The 11,388-nt window shown below is 40.0% G+C and overlaps 1 long non-coding RNA gene across 1 annotated transcript in view; it reads right to left on the bottom strand.

Moving 5' to 3' along the window:
- Positions 1-2,929: 2,929 nt before the first annotated feature.
- LOC103388743 (uncharacterized) overlaps positions 2,930-11,388 on the bottom strand; it is a 10,214-nt gene continuing 1,755 nt past the window's right edge. The window contains exons 2-3 of the long non-coding RNA XR_522538.2: positions 11,057-11,138; positions 2,930-8,434 (exon numbers count right to left, since the gene is read on the bottom strand). This is a non-coding gene — a long non-coding RNA (uncharacterized LOC103388743). The remainder of the gene's footprint in view (positions 8,435-11,056; positions 11,139-11,388) is intronic.

The raw sequence follows: 11,388 nt of genomic DNA, 5'->3' as shown, positions 1-11,388 counted from the left end.
GTTGACAGTAACGCTGCCGACATTCTTATTTTTCCCTGACCTGTGTTTATACTGGAGAACCCACTGAGGTTATGAACCTCTTTATCAAGGCAGCAGCAAATAGAAAATCATATTACTGTACGTATGTGTCACAGTCAAAAAACACAAAGACTTGTATTCAAACTACAGCCATATTAAATAAATAATGCCTTAATAAATAAACATGTATGAATTAATCTCCCATGTGAACTGCAGTTTTACCACAAATACAGTAAAACACATACAAGTGGATGTCACATCACATACAAACAAAAGTCAATTCTTTTCCCAGAGCTCCTGGACAATCTCCCATGTGAACTGCAGTTTTACCTGTGTCATGTCTGCACAAACATCTGGAGCTTTAGTATCTCTGAATTTAAGACATAGACAGAGTCCTGCACGGAGTACTTCGTTTTACACAGTCACATTACAGGGCTGGGAAGTTCTCAGATACTTTTATGGATTTGTGTACCACAATGTGTATCAAGATCTACTCTGAAGTATCTGCTGAACACACGGAACACCAACCTAAATACACAATATTTATGTTTTTGATTTACATATTTAGAGTGCAGCTCCAAATGTGTAAATACAACTGATCTAGTATCAAAGGTCAACACACAGCAGCTGCAGCTGAATGATCAGTGACCTTCAGAAGGAATTGACCTCCTCTGTGCTCCGCCCATGGAGTCTTACTGCCACTTAATAATACTTAATGACTCAAATTATCCATGTGAAATGAGTGGCTGCAGTACGGCCTGGGTGAATAAGTAAGCCATTATTTCCTAATAGCACCAAGAATGAAAAATGGTTAGACTAAAGGCCCAGTAGAAATCCAACCATTTCAAATTGTCATCATTTTGGGGGGCCTGAACTCCTGCCAAACCGTAAGGAACACATTTTAGTCACATTTTGGTCAAAACTTTATTCTGGTGTGCAACAGTATAATGTTGTTTCCACTGGTACTGCCAGAAGTACTAACCAGGAACACTAAAAACTGTTTGAATGTGTATAATCCTACTGTCAACAGTCAATGACAAATACCAGGTTCTTACTTTGTCCTACTCCAGATTATATTTTTATTTACAAACACACACTGCATGAATAAAGTTACATGGTCAACTTGATTTTCTAAATATAAACATAGTTTTCCCTGTAATATGGTTTCTAGTAGTAGTGTAAACAAATAGATGTGAGTTTCTTAAACATTCCTGCAACGTTAACTGATTCATGGTTTTACCGTTTCCTCGTTTGAAAGACGATTGGACTGATTGTCCATCTGTTTATCTAGACATGTGTTTGGCACCAGGCCTATTTTCAGCCAGAGTTTGTGTGTAAGTGAATGAAATTCAAATCAATCCTGTTTTGTTTACTCTACATGACGGATCAGAAGACTGGAGTTGGATTTTCCTGGTCTGAAGTTAGCAACCTCCAGATTCTGATCTTTCTGTGAAGTCCTGCGATATTAGCTGTCCACGTTAGCGAGAGAACCACAAACCTTAAAATGGATAAAGAGGAACAGCTTTACTTTTGTTTACTTAAAATCTTAACAAGTGACTCACTGTTTTTAGGCAAAAGAGGCCTTTTGATTGTTCTGAAGTTGGCACCAGTCAAACGGCAAAAAGGCAAATCTATTTCTGCGTGAAATTTGCCTTAAATTAAATTATTGCATCATAAAACAGATTTTTTATTTTTTATTTTTTTGCCCCAGTTTCTGCCAGAGAGGATGGAATATTCTCAGGGCTGGCAGGATGTGTGTCTTCCTCTGGCTAAGCTGACTGTTTATTTTAGTAGTGTTCTGATACTCGCCTAAATGAGACCAGAGTCACATATGATATCTTTGTAGCTGGGCCAGCTTATGCTGTACTGGATCTGATCTGTGTGTAATGTGCATGCATCTGCGCCTCCAGCCTCTGCCTCTGCCTCCCCACCCTCCTCTGAGTGTGCTGTTTGTGTTAGGCCATGTGAGAGAGAGGCAGCAGTGGATTGAATAACTACTAGATCTCCTCTGTGGAATGGACCCCCTCTTATTGAATGGAGCGTTGTCTCTCAGGCCAAGTGCTGGCCTTGATTTGGAGCCAGGAAACCCAACTGTCCCTGTCCATCAGCATGACAAGCAAAGCCAGGGATAAACCCGACGACCTGACAGCGGAGGCACATTAGGGTGTACGGTACATAGGGACTGGATATAGGGTAGGGATGTACATTAGGAACAGGGGGGAGTAGTGAAGGTTGAGTGAGTGCGCTGTAAAAGGTCTGTGAGAGGAGCATAAAAATGTACGGTTTCTCTGAAATAGTGTCTTTATGTGTTGCTGTGATGGACCGGTGACGTCTCCAGGGTTTACCCAAGTCTTTACCCCACATCATCTACACACAAGATTCACTTTAGCCTCCTTAGAAGAATTAATAAGTTGAGCTTGAAAAATAATAAGATCATAGAACATACAGTACATACGGCCAAACTACAGGACACCAAAACACAGCTCTGGACATTGTGGAGTTCAGGATGAGCTTATTCTGCTCTGGCACATGAACCTTCACAGAAATGCCATCTTTCATGCATGGTTTTCGTAGAACCTAAAAGGATGCATGCACGTTAAAGTACTCAATGTGACCACATGCAGCGCTGCAGCTGTAGAACTAAACAAGTAGTATGTTCACGAACTGAAGAAATTTACGCTGCACGATCTGTGGAATTTTACCACAGATTTGTACGATAACATATTGTGCACTACCAACTGCAACTGACAGAAGAGACACAAAAGCAGAACCCAAATAAATGAAGAAAGTGTCAGGTAACTTCACCAAGTCTTAAATCTTTTTGTCGGTCCTGCCTGTTTTATTCCCTGCTTTGGCTTCAAATATTCAGTGCAAAAAGTCTCATATACTTCAGGATAACTGAGCCGGAATGAATAAAAAGTTCAAATTTGAGACGATTACAAGAGAGGAGGTGGGAAAGCATCAGAGCTGGAAAAATAGTTCTGCAAACTTGTTATACTTTGACAGAAAGATAAACCAACAAAAACTAGTAACCACAGTAACAAAACAAAAAAACTCAAAGTGAACATGACATGTTCATAACGATCATAGAGCATAACGACTAGAAAGAGCTGTCCTCATACGGGCAACACTCAGAACTGCTGCTTGAAAATGTGCAGTGCTAATCAAAGCACATTTAAAGCATTCCTTTTTAACCATGTCTCTTTTGGCTCCTCGTCTCGTTCAGCCTCTGGTATATCTTCAAGCAATCATGTTTTTGGCCAAATTTGTCTGTAAAGAGTACAAAACAAAAGCACGGACGTTGATGAATTTTTCAGAAGATGTAGGTTATGACCCGAGGAGAACAGTTACAAGAGTTTGGTGACGGTCCAGGCACTTAAGTGTTACAGACGCTGTGGGAACTGAGCGGCCTTGATACTGATTTGCTTTCACGGCTCTTCTTTTTGTTAAAACGTGTCTTCTTCAGATATTTTCCTGTTGTTCCTGGCCACCATCATGTCTCCAGGGCACTATGAATTGTGGGATAGATTGGGTCAGGGCGGACCCACCTGTCAGACAGAAGGACACAAATGGGACTGCAGGCGAGTCACACTACTGTAATGTAATCAGCCTTCAAATGAACCCTTTGAAGGAGGAGGTGGTACCTGAGATGAAACACAGATACTGTCTGCCTGACTGGAAAAGGGAAAAGAACCTCTGGTTATGGGGATGGATGGATTATGACTGTTCTATTATTTACAGAGAGAACAACAGTGGCTCATCCATTTTTATTGTTAGACAGCCTCTAGTTGTCAACAGGAAGTCTGCATTATCAAACCTATTAGGCAGCTTTCACAGTAGTTTTGGAAGGAATGTAAGTGCGCACCCGTGTGTGTGTGTGTGTGTGTGTGTGTGTGTGTGCATGCTTTTGCGGAACACAGTTCATTTAAAGCTTAAAGAATGATCTGGGTTTCAGTTTGGAATGTTACCAGCAGCCGGAGTAAAGACCCAAAGATCTGGGTGATATGGAACATTTTAGAATATTCAGTTAAAGAAGACAATAGTTCGGCCCAACATCTGTCACCAGAACAACTTGTACATGTTATGGGATCATTTGATGAGACAAGTAAAGCAATAAACAACATTGACGAGATGAAAAGAAATACATTTGTGCAAAAATAATCATTGACTGATCTACATGTTTCACTGATATGTTTCAATGATCAGAAAGGAGGTTCCATCAAAGAAATATATAAATAATACGGACTTCAGTTTTGCCGTCACTGATATTTTTCAGTCAAAATACCCAGGTGTGATTACCCATGGAACCTTTAGTGAATACTTCACAATTTTTTACAGTGTGTTTGTAAGTTGAAGATTTATCTATTTTTAACGTGTCAGACTTTTGGTTGGTGGGGGGGGGGTGTATTTGTAGGGCAAAGTCTCAGTCATTTGTCATACACGGAGTGTGTTATTATCTATAATAGAGGGTCTTTTTACATGTATCAAAATTGCTAAATTTGCCGTATAATTTCCTTAGAAAAATATCCAAAATACCACAATTAAAAAAGCACAAATGTTCATGTTACTTAGTGGAAATTGGAAATTAGTCCCGTTGCCACAGAGGGAAACTTTTTTCCGAAGCTGTGAATCATCACCGAGGAATCACAACATCACACTGCTCCAGAATCATTTAAGATGGAAACACTTTTTCACTCAGTGGCTCCCTGAACTGGTTTACCTCTGTTGACAGTACATTAAGAGCCTCAATTTGTGTCCTTAAATATGCAGGGTAAATATTTAAATCATTAAATGACTCTCGCAGAATTCACCTTGACATTTTTAGTGAGTACATAAAAAATAATTGATTGAGGTTTAAGATTGGCCTAGTTAGTGTTTTAAAAAACAATGCAAAAAACTCCAATGATCATCAGATTCTTAAGTACCTGAACGCAACTCTTGTGACTGCTGCAACTTCAGCTCCTCAAGCTAGCGTGTAACTATCTAGGAAAAAAGCTAGCTACACAGGTTTTTGACAAGAAACAGACCAAAGGAGCAGGCCAACAGTTTGTTATTCAGTGGGAATATACAGTGCTGGAAACATGTTCATTAATACTTTTCCTATGCTGAAGAAAAAATATATTTATTAAATAGTGAATAAAAGTAAGGGAATACACTCCAAAAGTGTATTTTGTAGCACTGTCTGTGGGTTTGCAAATGGTGTCTCCAGCCAGACGCTAGTGCTGTTTGGGGGGTTCCTTGGCATGGAAATGTTTTGGGATTTATGTCATCTCTTCTGAATATAACTTGACTAAAACACTACTAGCTCTTACCTAAAACAGCCCACTGTAGGTGAACACTTCTACAGATAATATTTCCAAATCAGGCAATAATTACACAGCCAGTACTGAAGCGGACAGAATGTCTGGGAGTTTACCGTCTTATCAATGGGAAAAAATGAAAATTAAAACACTGCTGTAGGTGGACCTGGTGATTAATGTGCATTAGTGCTGGCAGGCACTCAGCCAATGGTCATACCTCTCACAGGAGAGAAGCACGATTTGGCCCTAAAAGAAAAACACCGTAAAGCCAGTGAATAATATGATGTGAACACGGCTCTGTGTAGAATTTCTACTAAACCTTTCCTATTTTCCGTTGGAAAACACATTGAAGACTTTTTGTGGAAAAAGTTTGCGATGACTGTCTAACCAGACCTTTATTCAGTTCTACCAGTAAAGGCTACAACACGACCCTACAGTAGGAAGGACTGGGGGAGGAGAGCAGGCACTGGAGTGGGCTTCACAGCAGTTTGGTTCGATCTTCTCTGTATTTGTGTCCATTTTATTTACAGTTGTTTCAGAAAACCCAGTAGACACAAAGTTTATATGGTGTGTTAATATTTGGTTATGTAGATCTTTCTTGTCACCTCTGTGTGACAAGAAAGGCTTTCATGTGCATTTCTCACCGTCTGCTTGGGTAAGCTAAGCTAATTTTATTTTGTGTGCAGGTACAGTTTTTCGGGGGTGGTGGGTTTGAGTAAATTCCTACCTCCCATTCTTTAGATAATGGAACGTTAAAGACTGAAGAGCCTACAGTACAATAAGTGTTAAAGTGTAAAACTACCCCCACTGTCAATGACTCTTTCATCATGTCATGATGTCATCCTCCGACCTCCAGCGTTCCTCCGCAAAGTCTCCTGCCAACAGGACTAAGGTTGTTGGTTTGCTTTTGTTGGTTTGTGAAAATTGCTGTGAAGTATTTAAAGAATATTCACAACAATAGTGAGTCCAACTCTGCTGCCAGGCAAACATATGGTTCTGCACTGCCACATCCTGCTGGGACGGAGATAAACAGGAGGGGGGGGGGGTGCCCAACAGCAGTGAAGAGTACACCTGTATGTCACTACAACAAGGTATTTAAAACTGGACACCAGGTAGGGAACGCAATTACAAAGCATAAAAATAACAATTCACCTTCAGTGAGTACACCAGAACATAAAACATAAAATATGTCTCATCTGAACCAGTTACTAAGTTGGAGTAAAAAAAAAAAAGAAATGAAATAAATGTGCGCTTCCTTTAATAACCTGTCATTCACATTCTTCACAATTTGTTCCAATATCAAGAGTGAAATAAAAGATCAGAATGACTCATCTTTGTGTCTTTGCAATGGGATTATGTATACAGTGCATGTAAAAGGGTATAATAGTTCATCAGTCTTGTGGAAAATGTCATTAAAAAGTCATAGGACCTTTATTTGCAATAAAATGCAGAACGGTCAGATATTTGTAATAAATCACCCAATTTTCTGCACATTTGTCATAAGTGTTAAAGTAGACACGCTGCAATAAATTGTACAGCGCATTTAAGAGGCATGACCAAGGTCTCGTTAATGGCTCGAGAAAATAAATGTAAAAAGACATTTCACCCTAGGAATCCCGCTGTTTTTGGGAACACTGACGTCACCGTCTCCTCGCCTGCTCTCGCAAAGTGCAAACCATTAAAGTCCAATCCACCTAAGCGCTCAGAGCCGTGACCAATAATAACAAACATGTTATTTTCCAATCAGTGTAATTAGTGGTTATTAAAAAGTTCCTTTCACGCTAATGATTGTGTTAATGATTTATGTGGAAGTCAAACAACCGGTGCCAACAAGGCTGTTACCTTAATGGTTTCTCCATTTTCCCTTTTTTTATGTAGCAACGCTCTAAAATCTCTAGTTAGCTGCAGAGGCACACAGTGTTCTCTAAGTCTGTCACTGCCTTCCAGTGTGTGTGTGTGTGTGTGTGTGTGTGTGTGTGTGTCAGACATTTAACCTGAATGAATTGACCTCCTGTGTGATACCACAGACAGGACTGAGATGAGGCCTTGTCTTCATGGGCGCGGTGGTAAACAGGTTGGAAGTCCCTAGACCTCCTGGTGAGGTGGGCAAACGGAGACACCCCCGTCCTCCCCCCTCCGTCCTCCTCCTCTACTCTAACTACCTCACTAAGCCCCCGCTGTCTCCCATCAGTGGGGTAGTACATGCCTAAGCACACACAGGGAACAGGGGTATTTTGTACGACTCACTGATGTCATCACCGTACACATTCAGTAGATGTGAGCCCTTGATTGTTTTCACACAGGGTACATTGTGTAAACACTGGAGCTGGAGCCTGGCAGTGACTGAGACTCACATATTTTTCTGCTTTATCAAATGTTTCTATCAAAGGTCCTTTGACTTGGACAATTTCTTTGGCCAAATCTTTGAGAACCTTTGATTCTTGGTTCTATTGACTTTTTTTTTTATCTGAGAAAATGCCTGGACATAACGTTTTACAGGCTGTGGTTGCAGAATGAACATTTTTAGGTATAACAATGTTAATGGTGACCTGATGACCATCAGTAATAAAATCAGTAATTAAAGGATACAGCTCAGTCAGACTTTTATTTTGGATAATACATTATATCATATCTCCTGTTGTAATAAACAAAATAATCTGGGGAAAAAAACAGTGAAATACTCATATTGACATCAACCAAGCTCCGAACAAACAGCTGGGCTCAAACACCCAGGGGAAATGAGGGAAATCCTTCTTTTCAAGTATAAAACAACAATGCTGATCTACGAGTTCATTCTCACCGTGGAAACTGGAAGATCAAAAATACCTGTCACCTGAGTTTACAGACCTGGAGAGTGTGGCTGTTGTGGACAGACTTCTAATGTTCAATGGATTTCATGATCTATACCATGTAGAATTTATCACACTTTAAATGAAAGAAAGAAAAGGGGAACAATCACTTTTTCCATTCTCTCATTACGTTGACCTCAGCTCTGGTTGAACCGGGTGACCGTGCTGTAATGCTGTCGTACAACAGCGGAGCTGAAACCTTCGGGACGTTTGCTGGGCCTCAGAGAGGGCAGGCGTGGATTATGGTCGGGGCTCATTTTCAAAGAGCTGCAATAAACATAAACACACAATAATCCCTGTTTATCTTGTGCAGCGGGGCTGAGAGTGAAGTTTTGTTTTTATGAAGGGCTAATGTTTAAGGGTCATTTTTTCGTTTTCTTTGGTTATTATTGAATTTACTTAAATATCTTCTTCTACAGTTTCTTCTACAGTTCTCTTCAAATCTAGATTTTTCTTTTTGTTAGTTTTTGCTATTGTAGCTAACACTAAGGTGTATTTTGGTTTTCTGTGAGCTGTTTATGACTTACTTTTGTGCCACGTTTAAATTAACTTGAACATTTTTGGACAAATGAGTTCCTCCAGCTTAATTACCTTGCAATTATAATAAAGGTATCACTCAATTTGCTACTGTTTTGAATTTCTTCTATAATATTGGGTACAGAGTTTCTGTTTTCCTTATATTTATGTTTTCTTTGTTTTGTTTTTTTATACTGGCACAGAATTGTAAAAATTCTCCATATGTTTCTTAAAATGAACCAGAGTTAGGTTTACTCATTGGTTGAATATATATTTCATTTTGTTGGCTGTCAAGTGTAACAAGGCCAATAACCAGAACTGAGTTGTCCAAAGGGCTCATGTGAACTGCTCATGTATGCATAGAGGGCGCTGAGAATCACATGTGACCCAGAATACATCCCTACACCAAGGTAGACTCTCTGGCTTGAGCTAAAAATAAATAAAAAGTAACAAAAGGTGATGACTGCTGTGGCTCTGAAACTGACAATGCATTTGTGTTGAAAGCTGACAACATTGATTGCTCAAAAACAGTTGCCAACATTGCCAGCTGTTAATTGCCAGTGACGACATCACCGTATGCGTGCACTTCGTGCTGCGTGTGTTTTATTCGTCTTTATTAGATTATACGTGTCCCAGCTCTACGGTTAATCTCTGCCTGACTGCAAAAACCTCACTCCCCGCTGTAAACCCACACACTGCTGCAAAAAAACCAGTTGGCTCTATCAAGGTAAATGGTATTTCTTGGACCATGCGCTGTTCCCAGAATCACAATGTCATACTTTCCACAAGTGGTATTCAGTCAAAGTGACAGTTCTGGCAGCAGAGGCTTCTGTTTACCTCATGAGGCAGAGCGCATAACAGTGGGAGGGAATATAGTGAGAGTTAGATAGATAATAATAATAATAACAGAGGAGGAGGAGGAGACGTGAGGACAAGGTGAGAAACGTTTCTGTAGAGAACTTTGTTTTTGTTCTTGTGTCTTTAGGTGTACTCAAACAAAAACAAAAAAACAGAAACCTTTGACTTATTCAGCCAAATGCAATATTTAACAGATAAAGGCAAACAGGAACATTGGAGTATTGAGTTTACAAACTGTCAAAATAGACTAAATACACAGGGGAGGTTGAGAAAATTGGACACAGGTGAAATGCATCAGAATGGAGTAGGCAAAACAAGGAGGGAACCAGGAGACAGAGACAGGAAGTTTGACATGCAAAGGCATAGGGAAGTAGTTTCAAAATAAAAGGGGAACCAACTCAGTTTTCTCAGAATGTATAGCTGCTGCACTTAAGGATGAGGATTATATGTTAAAGCACTGCAATGAACAAATTAATACTAGTCCTGTTTATATGGTACACAGTTCAATGGTCTGTGTTTAAATGTCAGCTTTTTTAGTCATGATTACAGCAGCAATATCTCTTTACTACATCCTTAACACCGATGCAGGTTGTTCGGGGTAGTTTGTGTTGAAAGTACAGGCTGACCAATCCCTGTGCAGTAAACCTTTCAAATTCAACAACTACATTGAAGTTTCACAATGGCTTAAGGTCATCATACATAAGGACATGGACTTGAGGGTCACAGCCCATCAGTTAACCACTGTGGACAAAATCCCAGAATAATCTGACCCTGACAAAATGATGATAGTATTAAGATCCAAGTCACAGATTATTGGTGAACATTAAACCAGTGGAAACAGCTTTACCTTACGCTTCATCAGTTATCATGACTAACCAAAAGATCATTTTCCTACATAAAGTGGGAAAGTGGTCACCAACCCATTCACTTTCCACATTAAATGCATCTTGCAAAGATACAGGGACTCTTCAGGCTTGCCTGAACTTCAGTCAGAAGTATTAGCTATAACTACAGTAATTCTTTTAAACTAAACCAAAAGCTGGTCTCACTTCTACAGTAAAACTTCCCTTATTTTAATGTTTTATCTGTCCTTTGACTGTCATCGATAGTTCCACTCAAATAAAGGCCACAGATCATTCCAAAGGATGTCCAGGCGTCCAAAGTCAACTCAAGTAGAACCTGTGCCATGCACAGTGATGGGACAACCAGCTCTCTTCACCATTATTTTCCAAAAATACTCTTTGGAAGTTGGCAAGAGCGGTCCACAGCTTTGAAAACAGTGCATTCCCTTTCTTTGCTGTGTAACTGGAAACAATGTGAAGCAGGACCCACTACAGAAGCTGTGTGTTATAGTTGAATCAGTGGCCTGGAAAATGCAGGTGCTTCCCCAGAACCCAGGGGAGACACATTTACCACAAATACTGGTCTAGGAGGATTTTCCTCTACCCCACATCTGACCTCAGCTAATAGGCAAAACATTTCTTGGACCAATTTTGCAAGGTGAAAACCACCAACCTTGACCTCATGCAGCAGCAGTCGGATGTCTTCCTCAATGGCAGCAATGTTCGTGGCAGTGGTGTGTGGGTAATGGGGATTTCTGCAAAAGACACAGAGAGAGTCTAGTTACGATTTTTTTTTAAATACATAGCATCATTAATTTCCTATTTTATTTTGGTGACAGGGTTTACTATTTAATTGGGCCAATTTTGTAATAGTAAACTGGGCGCAATCATGTGCTCCCCCTGTTGACCTACGTATGACATGTATGCTTCTAATTTTCTCTGAAAAAGAAAGAATGGGGAATATATCCGTCCACATCAAAGTCAAGCTTGTGAATAAAATGCTGC

The sequence above is a fragment of the Cynoglossus semilaevis genome, chromosome 13 (genome assembly GCF_000523025.1).
Source record: "Cynoglossus semilaevis isolate Cse_v1.0 chromosome 13, Cse_v1.0, whole genome shotgun sequence".
In the NCBI taxonomy this organism is placed as follows: Eukaryota; Metazoa; Chordata; class Actinopteri; order Pleuronectiformes; family Cynoglossidae; genus Cynoglossus; species Cynoglossus semilaevis.
This window is presented reverse-complemented; position numbering and strand designations above follow the sequence as displayed.